The sequence below is a fragment of the Triticum aestivum genome, chromosome 2A, assembly GCF_018294505.1.
Source record: "Triticum aestivum cultivar Chinese Spring chromosome 2A, IWGSC CS RefSeq v2.1, whole genome shotgun sequence".
NCBI lineage: Eukaryota > Viridiplantae > Streptophyta > Magnoliopsida > Poales > Poaceae > Triticum > Triticum aestivum.
Genome location: NC_057797.1, coordinates 364,236,687 through 364,253,363, shown reverse-complemented (window position 1 = coordinate 364,253,363; position 16,677 = coordinate 364,236,687).

The window sequence follows — 16,677 nt, the reverse complement described above, 5'->3', positions numbered from 1 at the left end:
GAAGACGCTAACAATATGAATTTCTAGTTTCTCAACGTGGTTTGAGTGTGCAGGTCACACAAGCTGAGCAAAATCAGAGACATAATTTGTTCCATACAAAGGGAGTTGTGAACGAACGTTCTGTTTGCGTCATCATAGATGGAGGGAGCTGCAATAACTTCGCTAGCATGGAGATGGTGGAGAAGCTATCTCTCACCACAAGACCAAATCCACATCCTTACTACATCCAATGGTTCAACAACAGCGGCGAGGTTAAGGTAACATGTACTGTTCGTGTGCATTTTAGTATCTCTACATATGCTGACTATGTTGATTGTGATGTGGTACCTATGCAAGCATGTTCCTTATTACCTGGTAGACCATGGCAATTTGATAAAAAATTCTGTACACCATGGTAGAAACAATCAGTATACTCTTGTTCATAAGGATAAAAATATTACTTTGCTTCCTATGACTCCTGATTCCATTATGAAAGATGATATTAATAGAGCAAATAAAGCAAAATAGGAGAAAAACAAGAGTGAAAATCAGATTATGGCAAAAGAATTTGAGCAACACATGAAGACTAATAATAAACCATCTAATGTTGCTTCTGAAATTAAAGTGAAAAGTGCATGTTTGCTTGCCACCAAATCTGATATTGATGATCTAGATTTCAGCAAATCTGTTTGCTATGCTTTTGTGTGCAAAGAGGCATTATTTTCATTCGAGGACGTTCCTTCCTCTTTGCCTCCTGTTGTTACTAACATTTTGCAGGAGTTCACTAACGTCTTTCCACAAGACGTGCCACCGGGATTACCACCTATTCGAAGGATTGAGCATCAGATTGACTTAATTCCCAGTGCTTCGCTACCCAACCGTGCACCATACCGTACCAATCCAGAGGAAACGAAGGAGATTATGCGTCAAGTCTAGGAGCTGCTCCACAAAGGTTATATTCGCGAATCCCTTAGTCCTTGTGTTGTTCCTATTATTCTAGTGCCGAAAAAAGGATGGTACATCGTGTATATATGTTGATTGTAGAGGCATTAATAATATTACTATTCGTTATCGTCATCCTATTCCTAGGCTAGATGATATGCTTGATGAATTGAGTGGCTCTACAATATTCTCCAAAGTTGATTTGCATAGTGGATACCATCAAATTCGTATGAAATTGGGAGATGAATGGAAAACTACATTTAAAACTAAGTTTGGTTTATATGAGTGGTTAGTCATGCCTTTTGGGTTAACTAATGCACCTAGTACTTTCATGAGGTTAATGAACGAAGTTTTACGTGCTTTCATTGGACGATTTGTGGTAGACTATTTTAATGATATACTGATTTATACTAAATCTTTGGAGGAACATTTGGAACATTTACGTGCTAATTTTATTGCTCTACGCGATGCATGTTTGTTTGGTAACCTTGGTAAGTGCACCTTTTGCACCGACCGAGTATCTTTTCTTGGCTATGTTGTTACTCCACAGGGAATTGAAGTTGATAAAGCAAAGATTGAGGCTATTGAGAGTTGGCCGCAGCCCAAAATGGTCACACAAGTGAGGAGTTTCCTAGGCCTTGCTGGTTTTTATAGGTGTTCTGTGAGAGATTTCAGCACCATTGTTGCACCTCTCAATGAGCTTACAAAGAAGGATTTGCCTTTTGTTTGGGGTACCACACAGGAAGAAGCCTTCACGGTATTGAAAGATAAGTTGACACATGCTCCTTTACTCCAACTTCCTGATTTTAATAAGACTTTTGAGCTTGAATGTGATGCTTGTGGAATTGGATTAGGAGGTGTCTTATTACAAGATGGCAGACTTGTTGCATACTTTTCTGAAAAATTGAGTGGGCCTAGTCTGAACTATTCTACTTATGATAAAGAATTATATGCTCTTGTTCGGACCTTAGGAACATGGCAACATTATTTATGGCCCAGGGAATTTGTTATACATTTTGATCATGAATATTTTAAACACATTAAAAGTCAAGCAAAACTGAACCGTAGACATGCTAAATGGGTTGAATTCATTGAGACTTTCCCTGATGTCATTAAACACAAGAAGGGTAAAGAAAATGTTATTGCTGATGCATTGTCTCATCGTTATACTATGCTTTCACAACATGACTTTAAAATATTTGGTTTGGAGACCATCAAAGATCAATATGTGAATGATGCTGAATTTAAAGATGTATTGCAGAATTGTAAGGAAGGGAGAACTTGGAAAAAGTTCGTTCTTAACGATGGATTTGTGTTTCGTGTCAATAAGCTATGCATTCCAGCTAGCTCCATTCGTCTTTTGTTGTTGCAGGAGGCGCGTGGAGGAGGATTAATGGCACACTTTAGCATCAAGAAGACGGAGGATATACTTGCTACACATTTCTTTTGGCCAAAGATGAGACGGGATGTTGAGCGTTTTGTTGCTCGCTGCACTACATGTGAAAAAGCTAAGTCCCGACTCAATCCTCATGGTTTATATATGCATTTGCCTGTACCTAATGTTCCTTGGGAGGAAATAGCTATGGACTTTGTTTTAGGTTTACCTGAACAAATCCGGGGAGGGATAGCATATTTGTTGTCATGGATAGATTCTTGAAAATGGCACACTTTATACCATGTCATAAAAGCGATGATGTTGTTAATGTTGCTGATTTGTTCTTTAGTGAAATTATTCTCTTGCATGGTGTGCCAAATACTGTTGTTTCATATCGTGATACTAAATTTCTTAGCCACTTTTGGATATGTTTATGGGCTAAGTTGGGGACTAAACTGCTTTTTAGTACTACTTGTCACCCCCAAACTGATGGGCGAACTGAAGTAGTCAATAGAACATTGTCTACTATGCATAGGTTTGTTTTGAAGAATAATAAGAAAATGTGGGAAGAATGCTTGCCTCATATTGAATTTTCTTATCATCGTTCATTGCATTCTACTACTAAGATGTGCCCTTTTGAAATTGTGTATGGTTTCCTACCTCGTGCACCTATTGATTTGTTGCCTCTTCCATCTTTAGAGAAGGTTAATTTTGATGCTAAAGATGTGCTAAATTGATTTTAAAAATGCATGAGTTAACTATGGAAAACATTGAGCATATGAATGCTAAATATAAACTTGCTGGAGATAAGGGTGGAAAACATGTTGTGTTTGCACCTGGAGATCTTGTTTGGTTACATTTGCGTAAGGATAGATTTCCTAATTTGCGCAAATCAAATATAATGCCACGTGTTGATGGTCCTTTTAAGGTGTTAGAGAAACTAAATGATAATGCATATAAACTTGAGCTTCCTGTAGATTTTGGGGTTAGTCCCACTTTTAACATTGCAGATTTGAAGCCTTATTTGGGTGAGGAAGATGAGCTTCCGTCGAGGGCGACTTCATTTCAAGAAGGGGAGAATGCTGAGGACATCAATACCATTGTTACACCCACAACCCCTGCTGCTATACATACTGGACAAATTACTAGAGCTCACGCATGCATATTGAATTACCAGGTACTTTCATTTCTTGGTAACAATTCTAATGTTCATGAGAATATGATGCTGTCTAAATTGGATACATTTTTTTTGCTTACAAATGAAGGGCCTAGCTTGGACAAGAAAGATGAACCTTGGAGAAAGTTCAAGCATGGAGATGATGGCATGCGCAAGGGGAACAAGAACGGAGTTACAGGTGATGATTCCAGGACTTTGAAGCCGCCATAATGAGTCCATGAAGCCTTGGACGAAATATAAAAGATGCCACTTTATAGATTTCGTCCAGAGGCTATTCTAGGTGATGCGTCACCTTATTTTTGGGCCAGGCCCATGTAATTTCGAAATACTTGATTATATGTTGTTTTTAGAGTCCGTATGTGTGGGGAAACAAGAGTTAGGGTTTGTTTGGAACCCCTCTTCCAAGGGTGACGAAACTCCCCCCTCTCTCCTCCATATATACAACCCTTAGGGCATCATTTAGACTTTGGGTATTGTTTAGATTAAAGTTCTCCATAGCTACAACTTCGTGTACTTCGTTTGTGTTCAACGACTAGACAAAGGCGTCACAGAACCCCCACCTGGATCAATAAAGCTTTCCTCTTATATTCACAATATCCAGATTGCAATCTTAGTTTCTTGCTTGTTCCTCGTTTGCCTGCAGGAAACAGACCTTGGTGGTCAAGTTGATCGTGCTCCGGCGTGGTCAGTAACCTCTCGTAGTTGGTTTAGTGATTGTTAAGGCGCGACGTCCTCGCACGTTCGTAGTCGGATCGTCAAAGTCGATTTCCTTAAAAACGATAGCCACCATCTCATCGAAAGACGGGACACCTTTGCCTCTATCAAGAGTGGTACGTCAATCCTGTCCTGGAAGTCATGTTGTTGGACAATAGCTAACCTACGAACTAAGAAGAAACTATGATGAGCCCAGATTCCGATAAATGGCTTGAGGCCGTGAAATTTGAGATTGGATCCATGTATGAGAACAAAGTGTGGACTTTGTGGACTTGCCCTATGATCGGCAAGCCATTGAGAATAAATGGATCTTAAAGAAGAAGATGGACACTAATGGTAATGTCACTATCTACAAAGCTTGACTTGTCTCAAAAAGGTTTTCGGCAATTTCAACGGTTGACTACGATGAGACGTTCTCACCCGTAGCGATGCTTAAGTCTGTCCGAATCATGTTAGCAGTTGCTGCATTTTGTGATTATGAAATCTGGCAAATGGACGTCAAAACTGCATTCCTTAATGTATTTTTCAAAGAAGAATTGTATATGATGAAACCAGAAGGTTTTGTCGATCCTAAAGGTGCTAACAATGTGTGCAAGCTCCAGTGATCCATCTATGGACTGGTGCAAGCATCTCGGAGTTGGAATATACGCTTCGATGAGGTGATCAAAGCATATGGTTTTATATAGACTTATGGCGAAGCCTGTATTTACAAGAAAGTGAGTGGGAGTTGTGTGGCATTTTTATATTATATTGGATGACATATTGCTGATTGGAAATGATATAGAGTTTCTGGATAGCATAAAAGGATACTTGAAAGACCTTGGTGAAGCTACTTATATATTGGGCATCAAGATCTATAGGATAGATCGAGACATTTAATAGGACTTTCACAAAGCACATACCTTGACAAAGTTCTGAAGAAGTTCAAAATGAACTGTCAAAGAAAAGGTTCTTGCATGTGTTGCAGGGTGTGAAGTTGAGTAAGACTCAAAGCCCGATCACGGGAGAAGATAGAGAGAGAATGACGAAAGTCATTCCCTATGCCTCAGCCATAGGTTCTAAAGAGTATGCCATTATGTGTACCAGACTTGCTGTGTGCCTTGCCATGAGTTTGGCAAGTGGGCACAATAGTTATCTAGGAGTGGACCACTGGACAACGGTCAAAATTATCCTTAGTTACCTAAAGATACTAAGGAAATGTTTCATGATTACGGAGGTGATAAAGAGTTCGTCGTAAAGGGTTATGACAATGCAAGCTTTAACACAAATCTGGATGACTCTGGGTCTCAATGTGGATACGTATTGAACGTGGGAGCAATTAGCTAGAGTAGCTCCATGCAGAGCATTATAGACAAAGAAATTTGCAAAATACATACGGATCTGAATGGGGCAGACCCGTTGACTAAAAACCTCTTTCACAAGCAAAACATGATCACACCTTAGAACTCCTTGGGTGTTAATCACTTGGACATGTGAACTAGATTATTGACTCTAGTGAACTCTTTGGGTGTTAATCACATGGCGATTGAACTAGATTATTGACTCTGGTGCAAGTGGGAGACTGATGGAAATATGCCCTAGAGGCAATAATAAAATGGTTATTGTTATATTTCCATAATCATGATAAAGGTTTATTATTCATGCTAGAATTGTATTGACCGTTAACTTAAATACATGTGTGGATACATAAACAAATACTGTCTCCCTAGTGAGCCTCTACTAGACTAGATAGTTGATCAAAGATGGTTATGGTTTCCTAACCATAGACATAAGTTGTCATTTGATAACGGGATCACATCATTAGGAGAATGATGTGATGGACAAGACCCAACCATTAGCATAGCATATGATCGTTCAGTTTATTGCTACTACTTTCTTCATGCCAAATACATGTTTCTTCGACCATGAGATCATGCAACTCCCGGATACCGAAGGAATACCCTGTGTGCTATCAAATGTCACAACATAACTGGGTGATCAGAAAGATGCTCTACAGGTATCTTCGAAGGTGTCTGTTGAGTTGGTGTGAATCGAGATTGGGATTTATCACTCCATGTATCGGAGAGGTATCTCTGGGCCCTCTCGATAATACACATCACAAGAAGCTTGCAAGCAAAGCGACTAAGGAGTTAGTTGCAAGATTATGTACTATGGAACGAGTAAAGATACTTGCCTGTAACGAGATTGAACTAGGTATAGAGATACCTACGACCGTATCTTGGGCAAGTAACATACCGACAGACAAAGGGAATTACGTATGTTGTCATAAAGGTTCAACCAATAAAAGATCTTCATGGAATATGTAGGAATCAATATGGGCACCTAGGTCCCGCTATTTGTTATTCACCGGAGAGGTGTCTCGATCATGACTACATAATTTCCGAACCCGTAGTGTCGCACGCTTAACGTTCATTGACGCTTCGGTTGGATCATGATCGGATCGCGAAGAGTATGACCACATCAACCGCGTGATAAACGCTTCTGCTTAGCAATCTACAAGGGTATGTAGATGCTCTCCCCCTCTCTGTGATAGCATGGCTTATTAGGGATGATAGACTACTCTTATCAATAAGGAATTCCTTGTTTTCCGGGAGCCCATTCAGACAGAACTCCAAAGTTAAGCGTGCTCAGCTTGGAGTAATTTTAGGATGGGTGACTGACCGGGAAGTTGCTCCTGGGTGCGCGCGAGTGAGGACAAAGTGCGCGGAAAAGACTAGTATTGATCTATGGGGGCCAGTCTAGATCCCTCCAGGAGTAACGACCAATGGCAGGTGTGTCCGGGGCCTTACAAGTTGGTATCAGAGCCGCCCTCAAGGTTACAAGGATGTGTGTGGACAGGTGCGCGGTCATGTTGTGCATGACGTTTGTGACCCGTCGTGGCACACGGCATGGCACATGTGCCGAACTGGAAGCAGAAACGTATGTGCTAAGAGGGAACGTTCCTGTGGCCCGACGAGGACGTAGGTTCCTCTGAGTGGGGGTGTATGTGATAGCCTGGCTTATTAGGGGTGATAGACTAATCATATCAATAAGGAATTCCTTCTTTTCCGGGAGCCCATTCGGATAGAACTCTAAAGTTAAGCATGCTCGGCTTGGAGTAATTTCAGGATGGGTGACCGACCGGGAAGTTGCTCTCGGTGCGCATGAGTGAGGACAAAGTGCACGGAAAAGACTAGTATTGATCCGTGGGGCCAGCCTAGATCCCGCCAGGAGTAATGACCACCGGCAGGTGTGTCCGAGGCGTTACACTCTGGTAGCTATGCATCTCCATGGATAGTTCTTGTGTGTTCGTAGAATTTTTTTGTTTTGCATGCAAAGCTCTCCAACACTTAGGTCATCCACTTGTGGGAAATTTGCTACTGTCCTATGATACGTCTCCAACATATCTATAATTTTTGATTGCTCCATGCTACTTTATCTACTGTTTTGGACTATATTGGGCTTTATTTTCCACTTTTATATTATTTTTGGGACTAACCTATTAACCGGAGGCCCAGCCCAGAATTGTTGTTTTTTGCCTATTTCAGTATTTTGAGGAAACAAAATATCAAACGGAGTCCAAACGGAATGAAACCTTCGGGAACGTGATCTTCTCACCGAACGTGATCCAGGAGACTTGGACCCTACTCCAAGAAGTTTCCGGGGAGGTCACGAGGGTGGAGGGCGCCCCCCCCCTGGGCGCGCCCCCTGCCTCGTGGGCCCCTCGGAGCTCCACCGACGTGCTCCTTCCTCCTATATATACCTATGTACCCCCATTAGACCAGAGACGGAGCCAAAAACCTAATTCCACCGCCACAACTTCCTGTATCCACGAGATCCCATCTTGGGGCCTGTTCCGGAGCTCCGCCGGAGAGGGCATCCATCACGGAGGGCTTCTACATCAACACCATAGCCCTTCCGATGAAGTGTGAGTAGTTTACTTCAGACCTTCGGGTCCATAGCTAGTAGCTAGATGGCTTCTTCTCTCTTTTTGGATCTCAATACAATGTTCTCCCCCTCTCTCGTGGAGATCTATTCGATGTAATCTTCTTTTTGCGGTGTGTTTGTTGAGACCGATGAATTGTGGGTTTATGATCCAACTTATCTATGAATAATATTTGAATCTTCTCTGAATTCTTTTATGTATGATTGAGTTATCTTTGCAAGTCTCTTCGAATTATCCGTTTGGTTTGGCCAACTAGATTGGTAGTTCTTGCAATGGGAGAAGTGCTTAGCTTTGGGTTCAATCTTGCGGTGTCCTTACTCAGTGACAGAAAGAGTTGCAAGGCACGTATTGTATTGTTGCCATCGAGGATAACAAGATGGGGTATTTATCATATTGCATGAATTTATTCCTCTACATCATGTCATCTTGCTTAAGGCGTTACTCTGTTTTTAACTTAATACTCTAGATGCATGCTGGATAGCGGTCGATGAGTGGAGTAATAGTAGTAGATGCAGGCAGGAGTCGGTCTACTTGTCACGGACGTGATGCCTATATACATGATCATACCTAGATAACCTCATAACTATGCTCAATTCTATCAATTGCTCAACAGTAATTTGTTCACCCACCGTAGAATATCTATGCTCTTGAGAGAAGCCACTAGTGAAACCTATGGCCCCCGGGTCTATTCTCATCATATCAATCTCCATTACTTTATTTTACTTGTTTTGCTTTTACTTTTCACTTTGCATCTTTATACCAAAATACCAAAATATTATCTCTATCAGATCTCACTCTCGTAAGTGACCGTGAAGGGATTGACAACCCCTAAGCGTTGGTTGCGAGTTGCTACCGTTTTGTGCAGGTACGAGGGACTTGCGCGTGACCTCCTACTGGATTGATACCTTGGTTCTCAAAAACTGAGGGAAATACTTACGCTACTGTGCTGCATCACCCCCTCCTCTTCGGGGAAAACCAACGCTAGCTCGAGACGTAGCAAGAAGGATTTCTGGCGCCGTTGCCGGGGAGGCCTACGCCAAGTCAAGTCAAGATTTACTCTCCCGTCAACGAGCCATTTCTGGCGCCGTTGCCGGGGAGGCCTACGCCAAGTCAAGTCAAGATTTACTCTCCCGTCAACGAGCCATTTCTGGCGCCGTTGCCGGGGAAGCCTACGCAAAAGTCAACATACCAAGTACCCATCACAATCTCTATCTCTCGCATTACATTATTTGCCATTTGCCTCTCGTTTTCCTCTCCCCCACTTCACCCTTGCCGTTTTATTCGCCCTCTCTTCCCAATCTCCTCCTCTTTTCCCTTTGCCTTTTGTTTGCTCGTGTGTTAGTTTGCTTGCTTGTTCGTCACGATGGCCTTACCTAATTTTGGTGATCTTCACCTTAAAAGGCTAGAAGATATCGAAAACAATGTCAGGAAGTTTATGGTCTTGCAATTTGAGCATAATAATTTCTTTAGAAACGAGCTTAAGGAACAAAAGAGTTTTATGAGTTATATGAATAAAGAGCTCGATGATATGTCCAAAGAATTTGATGGTGTAAGAGCCCAAATTGCTCATCTTGAAAAAATGACCGCTGAAATTTCGGATATGCAAGCCACCTTAGTCAATAAGATGGCCGCTAAACCGAATAACTATGAGAATCAAGATGAAGATCTAAAAGTTATTGATGTGTCCCCTATTAAATCTTTGTTTTGCAATATGAATCTTGATGAATCTGATTATGATCTTCCCTTACCTAGAAGGCGTTCTAAGAATTCTGAGTTTTTAGATCCTGATGATGAAATTGATAAAAAAGGGATTGAAAGAAATAAAAATCTAGATATTGCTAAACCCACTATTTTGGATCTCAAGGAATTTAACTATGAAAATTGCTCTTTAATTGATTGTATTTCCTTGTTGCAATCCGTGTTAAATTCTCCTCATGCTTATAGTCGAAATAAGGCCTTTATCGAACACATTGTTGACGCCTTAATGCAATCTTATGAAGAAAAGCTTGAGTTGAAAGTTTCTATCCCTAGAAAACTCCATGATGAGTAGGAACCTACAATTAAGATTAAAATTAAAAATTACGAGTTTCATGCTTTGTGTGATTTGGGTGCTAGTGTCTCTACTATCCCCAAAGCTTTGTGTGATTTGTTAGATTTCCGTGACTTTGATGATTGCTCTCTAAACTTGCATCTTGCGGATTCCACTATTAAAAAGCCTATGGGAAGAATTAATGATGTTGTTATTGTTGCAAATAGGAATTATGTGCCCGTAGATTTTATCGTTCTTGATATAGATTGCAATCCTTCATGTCCCATTATTCTTGGTAGACCTTTCCTTAGAACGATTGGTGCAATTATTGATATGAAGGAAGGGAATATTAAATTCCAATTTCCCTTAAAGAAGGGCATGGAACACTTTCCTAGAAAGAAAATAAAATTACCATATGAATCTATCATGAGAGCCACTTATGGATTGCCTACCAAAGATGGCAATACCTAGATCTATCCTTGCTTTTATGCCTAGCTAGGGGCGTTAAACGATAGCGCTTGTTGGGAGGCAACCCAATTTTATTTTATGTTTTTTTGTTTTTGGTTCTGTTTAGGAATAAATAATCCATCTAGATTCTGTTTAGATGTGGTTTTATCTTTTAATTAGTGTTTGTGCCAAGTTAAACCTATTAGATCTTCTTGGAAGATAGTTATTTGATCTTGCTGTAATTTCCAGAATCTTTGCGCTCAGTGCCCGAATTGTCAAAAATCACCAGAACGTGATAAAATAGTGATTCCAATTGCTGCTGATCAATAAACAAATTTCCCAGGTCTTCTAATTTTGGTAGAATTTTTTGGGTTCCAGAAGTTTGCGTTAGTAACAGATTACTACAGACTGTTCTGTTTTTGACAGATTCTGTTTTGCGTGTGTTGTTTGCTTATTTTGATGAATCTATGGCTAGTAAAATAGTTTATAAACCATAGAGAAGTTGGAATACAGTAGGTTTAACACCAATACAAATAAAGAACAAGTTCACTACAGTACCTTAAAGTAGTCTTTTGTTTTCTTTCTCTAACGGAGCTCACGAGATTTCTATTGAGTTTTGTGTTGTGAAGTTTTCAAGTTTTGGGTGAATTCTTTTGATGGATTATGGAACAAGGAGTGGCAAGAGCCTAAGCTTGGGGATGCCCATGGCACCCCCAAGATAATCCAAGGACACCAAAAAGTCAAAGCTTGGGGATGCCCCGGAAGGCATCCCCTCTTTCGTCCACTTCCATCGGTAATTTACTTGGAGCTATATTTTTATTCACCACATGATATGTGTTTTGCTTGGAGCGTCTTGTATTATTTGTGTCTTTGCTTGTTAGTCTACCACAATCATCCTTGCTGTACACACCTTTTGAGAGAGCCATGTATGAATTGAAATTTGTTAGAATACTCTATGTGCTTCACTTATATCTTTTGAGCTTGATAGTTTACTCTATGTGCTTCACTTATATCTTTTTGAGCGTGATAATTTTTGCTCTAGTGCTTCACTTAGATCTTTTAGAGCACGGTGGTGGTTTGTTTTAAAGAAACTTGATCTCTCATGCTTCACTTAGATTATTTTGAGAGTCGTTAATAGCATGGTAATTTGCTTAATGTTAATATACTTGGTATTCAAGATATGTGAAACTTTCTTTTTAGTGGGTTGAATACTAAGATAAGTTTGATGCTTGATAATTGTTTTGAGATATGGAGGTGATAATATCATAGTCGTGCTAGTTGAGTAGTTGTGAATTTGAGAAATACTTGTGTTGAAGTTAGCAAGTCCCGTAGCATGCACGTATGGTTAAAGTTGTGTAACAAATTTGAAGCATGAAGTGTACCTGGCTTGTGCATCCTTATGAGTGGCGGTCGGGGACGAGCGATGGTCTTTTCCTACCAATCTATCCCCTAGGAGCATGCGCGTAGTACTTGATTTTTGATGACTTCTAAATTTTTGCAATAAGTATATGAGTTCTTTTGACTAATGTTGAGTCCATGGATTATACGCACTTTTACCTTTCCGCCATTTGCTAGCCTCTTCGGTACCGTGCATTGCCCTTTCTCACATTGAGAGTTGGTGCAAACTTCGCCGGTGCATCCAAACCCCGTGATATGATACGCTCTTTCACACATAAACCTCCCTATATCTTCCTCAAAACAGCCACCATACCTACCTATCATGGCATTTCCATAGCCATTCCGAGATATATTGCCATGCAACTTCCATCATCATCATCATCATCATGACATGCTTTACTTTTGTCATATTGCCATTGCATGATCTTGTAGTTGACATCGTATTTGTGGCAAAGCCACCATGCATTATTTTTCATACATGTCACTCTTGATTCATTGCACCATCCCGGTACACCGCCGGAGGCATTCATATAGAGTCATATCTTGTTCTAGTATCGAGTTGTAATCATTATGTTGTAATCAATAGAAGTGTGATGATCATCATTATTAGAGCATTGCCCAATCAAAAAAAGGAGAAAGGCCAAAAAAAGGAAAAAAAGAAAGGCCCAAAAAAAGAGAAAATAAAAAGGGCAATGCTACTATCTCTTTTTCCACACTTGTGCTTCAAAGTAGCACCTTGTTCTTCATGTAGTGAGTCTCATATATTGTGCTTCAAAGTAGCACCATGATTTTCATATAACGAGTCTCATAATTTGTCTTGTTCATACTAGTGGGAATTTTTCATTATAGAACTTGGCTTGTATATTCCAACGATGGGCTTCCTCAAAATGCCCTAGGTCTTCATGAGCAAGCAAGTTGGATGCACACCCACTAGTTTTCTTTTGTTGAGCATTCTTAGCTCTAGTGCATCCGTTGCATGGCAATCCCTACTCCTTGCATTAACATCAATTGATGGGCATCTCCATAGCTCATTGATTAGCCTCGTTGATGTGAGACTTTCTCCTTTTTGTCTTCTCCACACAATCCCCATCATCATATTCTATACCACCCATAGTGCTATGTCCATGGCTCGCGCTCATGTATTGCGTGAAGGTTGAAAAAGTTTGAGATTATTTGAGTATGAAACAATTGCTTGGCTTGTCATCGGGGGTATAGAAGTTGGGAACATCTTTGTGTGACGAAAATGAAGCATAGCCTAACTATATGATTTTGTAGGGATGAACTTCCTTTGGCCATGTTATTTTGAGATGACATAATTGTTTGATTAGTATGCTTGAAGTATTATCATTTTTATGTCAATATGAACTTTTGTCTTGAACCTTTCGGATCTGAATATTCATACCATGATTAAGAAGATTTACATTGAAATTATGCCAAAGTATCACTCCGCATCAAAAATTCTCTTTTTATCATTTACCTACTCGAGGACGAGCAGGAATTAAGCTTGGGGATGCCTGATACGTCTCCAACGTATCTATAATTTTTGATTGCTCCATGCTACTTTATCTACTGTTTTGGACTATATTGGGCTTTATTTTCCACTTTTATATTATTTTTGGGACTAACCTATTAACCGGAGGCCCAGCCCAGAATTGCTGTTTTTTGCCTATTTCAGTATTTCGAGGAAACAGAATATCAAACGGAGTCCAAACGGAATGAAACCTTCGGGAACGTGATCTTCTCACCGAACGTGATCCAGGAGACTTGGACCCTACTCCAAGAAGTTTCCGGGGAGGTCACGAGGGTGGAGGGCGCGCCCCCCTGCCTCGTGGGCCCCTCGGAGCTCCACCGACGTGCTCCTTCCTCCTATATATACCTACGTACCCCCATTAGACCAGAGACGGAGCCAAAAACCTAATTCCACCGCCGCAACTTCCTGTATCCACGAGATCCCATCTTGGGGCCTGTTCCGGAGCTCCGCCGGAGAGGGCATCCATCACGGAGGGCTTCTACATCAACACCATAGCCCTTCCGATGAAGTGTGAGTAGTTTACTTCAGACCTTCGGGTCCATAGCTAGTAGCTAGATGGCTTCTTCTCTCTTTTTGGATCTCAATACAATGTTCTCCCCCTCTCTCGTGGAGATCTATTCGATGTAATCTTCTTTTTGCGGTGTGTTTGTTGAGACCGATGAATTGTGGGTTTATGATCCAACTTATCTATGAATAATATTTGAATCTTCTCTGAATTCTTTTATGTATGATTGAGTTATCTTTGCAAGTCTCTTCGAATTATCCGTTTGGTTTGGCCAACTAGATTGGTAGTTCTTGCAATGGGAGAAGTGCTTAGCTTTGGGTTCAATCTTGCGGTGTCCTTACTCAGTGACAGAAAGAGTTGCAAGGCACGTATTGTATTGTTGCCATCGAGGATAACAAGATGGGGTATTTATCATATTGCATGAATTTATTCCTCTACATCATGTCATCTTGCTTAAGGCGTTACTCTGTTTTTAACTTAATACTCTAGATGCATGCTGGATAGCGGTCGATGAGTGGAGTAATAGTAGTAGATGCAGGCAGGAGTCGGTCTACTTGTCACGGACATGATGCCTATATACATGATCATACGTAGATAACCTCATAACTATGCTAAATTCTATCAATTGCTCAACAGTAATTTGTTCACCCATCGTAGAATATCTATGCTCTTGAGAGAAGCCACTAGTGAAACCTATGGCCCCCGGGTCTATTCTCATCATATCAATCTCCATTACTTTATTTTACTTGTTTTGCTTTTACTTTTCACTTTGCATCTTTATACCAAAAATATTATCTCTACCAGATCTCACTCTCGTAAGTGACCGTGAAGGGATTGACAACCCCTAAGCATTGGTTGCGAGTTGCTACCGTTTTGTGCAGGTACGAGGGACTTGCGCGTGACCTCCTACTGGATTGATACCTTGCTTCTCAAAAACTGAGGGAAATACTTACGCTACTGTGCTACATCACCCCCTCCTCTTCGGGGAAAACCAACGCTAGCTCGAGACGTAGCATCCTACAAAACTCTACGCTCGGAGGCCCAACACGAGTCTACAAGAACAAGTTGTATAGTAGACATCAATGAGCCACTAGTGCTCAGGAAATTGAAGCCCAAGATCCCAGATCATAATGATGATCATCGTGTGGCAGAAGACATGAAGTTGAGGAAGGATCATGGTCTGAGACTATGGAGACAGAATGATCCATATGCCACAAGGAGAAGGACTGTTGTGGACTTTGTTTTCATACCAGAGAACAACATGACTTCTATGAGTGTGTCCTGTTGGACAAGAAGCCCATAGTATGTGACATGAAATGGGTTGACTGTGAATACATTGATGACAATGAAGACTATTTTCTCCATGTGCATGAGAGCTTCAGGTTGAATGGAGTTGATAAGTTTGTTGGACAGAGATGGACAAAATGGAATGATGAGATGATCATGCAGTTATACTCTACTACCCACTTTTACCTTGATGGTAAGATTGTGTGGATGACTAAGGGCACCAGGTACCGGTCATGAATCTCTGAGTGGGCCAAGCTTATCAATGCTCCCAAGGAAAGTGAAGATGATCTTGATGTGTACGGCAAACCCAGGAAAGATCACAACTCGGTGGCCAACATGGACAAGCCCATACCTGATGCAGCTTTGGAGACACACAAGCTAGTATCAATATATTATCTGCTTGCTGGTTTGACCACAGTGAACACTATCTTGAGGCATACTCTGTTGCCCAAGTGTGAAGACCACATGATGATACATGGTCACTGTCAGATTTCAGGTTCCGGCAAAACCCATGAGGTCTGAACACAGGGGTGCGCACGAAGATCTATCCTCCCTCTATCTCACGCCCTCACCGCAATCTCAAGCCTCAGCACGTCAAACCTGTAGAACAAAGGGACACCAGATTTATACTGGTTCGGGATACAATGTGGTGTAATACCCTACTCAAGTGTGGTGTGGTGGATTGCATCTCGGGCTGAGGATGAACAGTTACAAGGGAAGAACAGCCTCCTGAGGAGAGGTGCTCTTATGCTTGGTGAGTTGATACCGTAGAGGATTCTCTGCTCTCGATGAGCCCCCCTGGCTATGGTGGTGGCTAGCCCTATTTATAGAGGCCTGGGTCCTCTTCCCAAATATTAGGCGGGAAGGAATCCCACAACGGCTAGTTTGAAGGGGAAAACTAGTATGAGCTATCCTGACAAAAGATGGTCTGCGCCTGCCAAAGGCTCTGGGCTCCACGGTGACCTCCGTCCTGTCGTCCTGCTGGTCTTGGTCTCGTTGCATCGATATGAAAACCTTTGCTTGATGCCTCGGGACTCCACGCATGCGCTTGCTTCTTTAGCACCAAAGGGGAAACTAGGACAGTGCCAAGTCTCGGTCTCACCGAGATGGCCTTGCCAAGTCTCTGTTGCATGTTGCAATTATTTTGGTCTCACCGAAATTGCGATCGGTCACGCCGAGTTGCCTTGACATCTTCTCTGTTGCCTTATTGCTTCACTTCGGTAACACCGAGTTGATGCAATCGGTGCCACCAAGTTGATGTTTGTCCTAAGTGCTAGCATGTCGGTCCCACCTAGATTCCTAACATTCACATTTTGAACTAAATCAGTCTCACCGAGTTCTTCCATTCGGTCTGACTGAGTTGGTTCA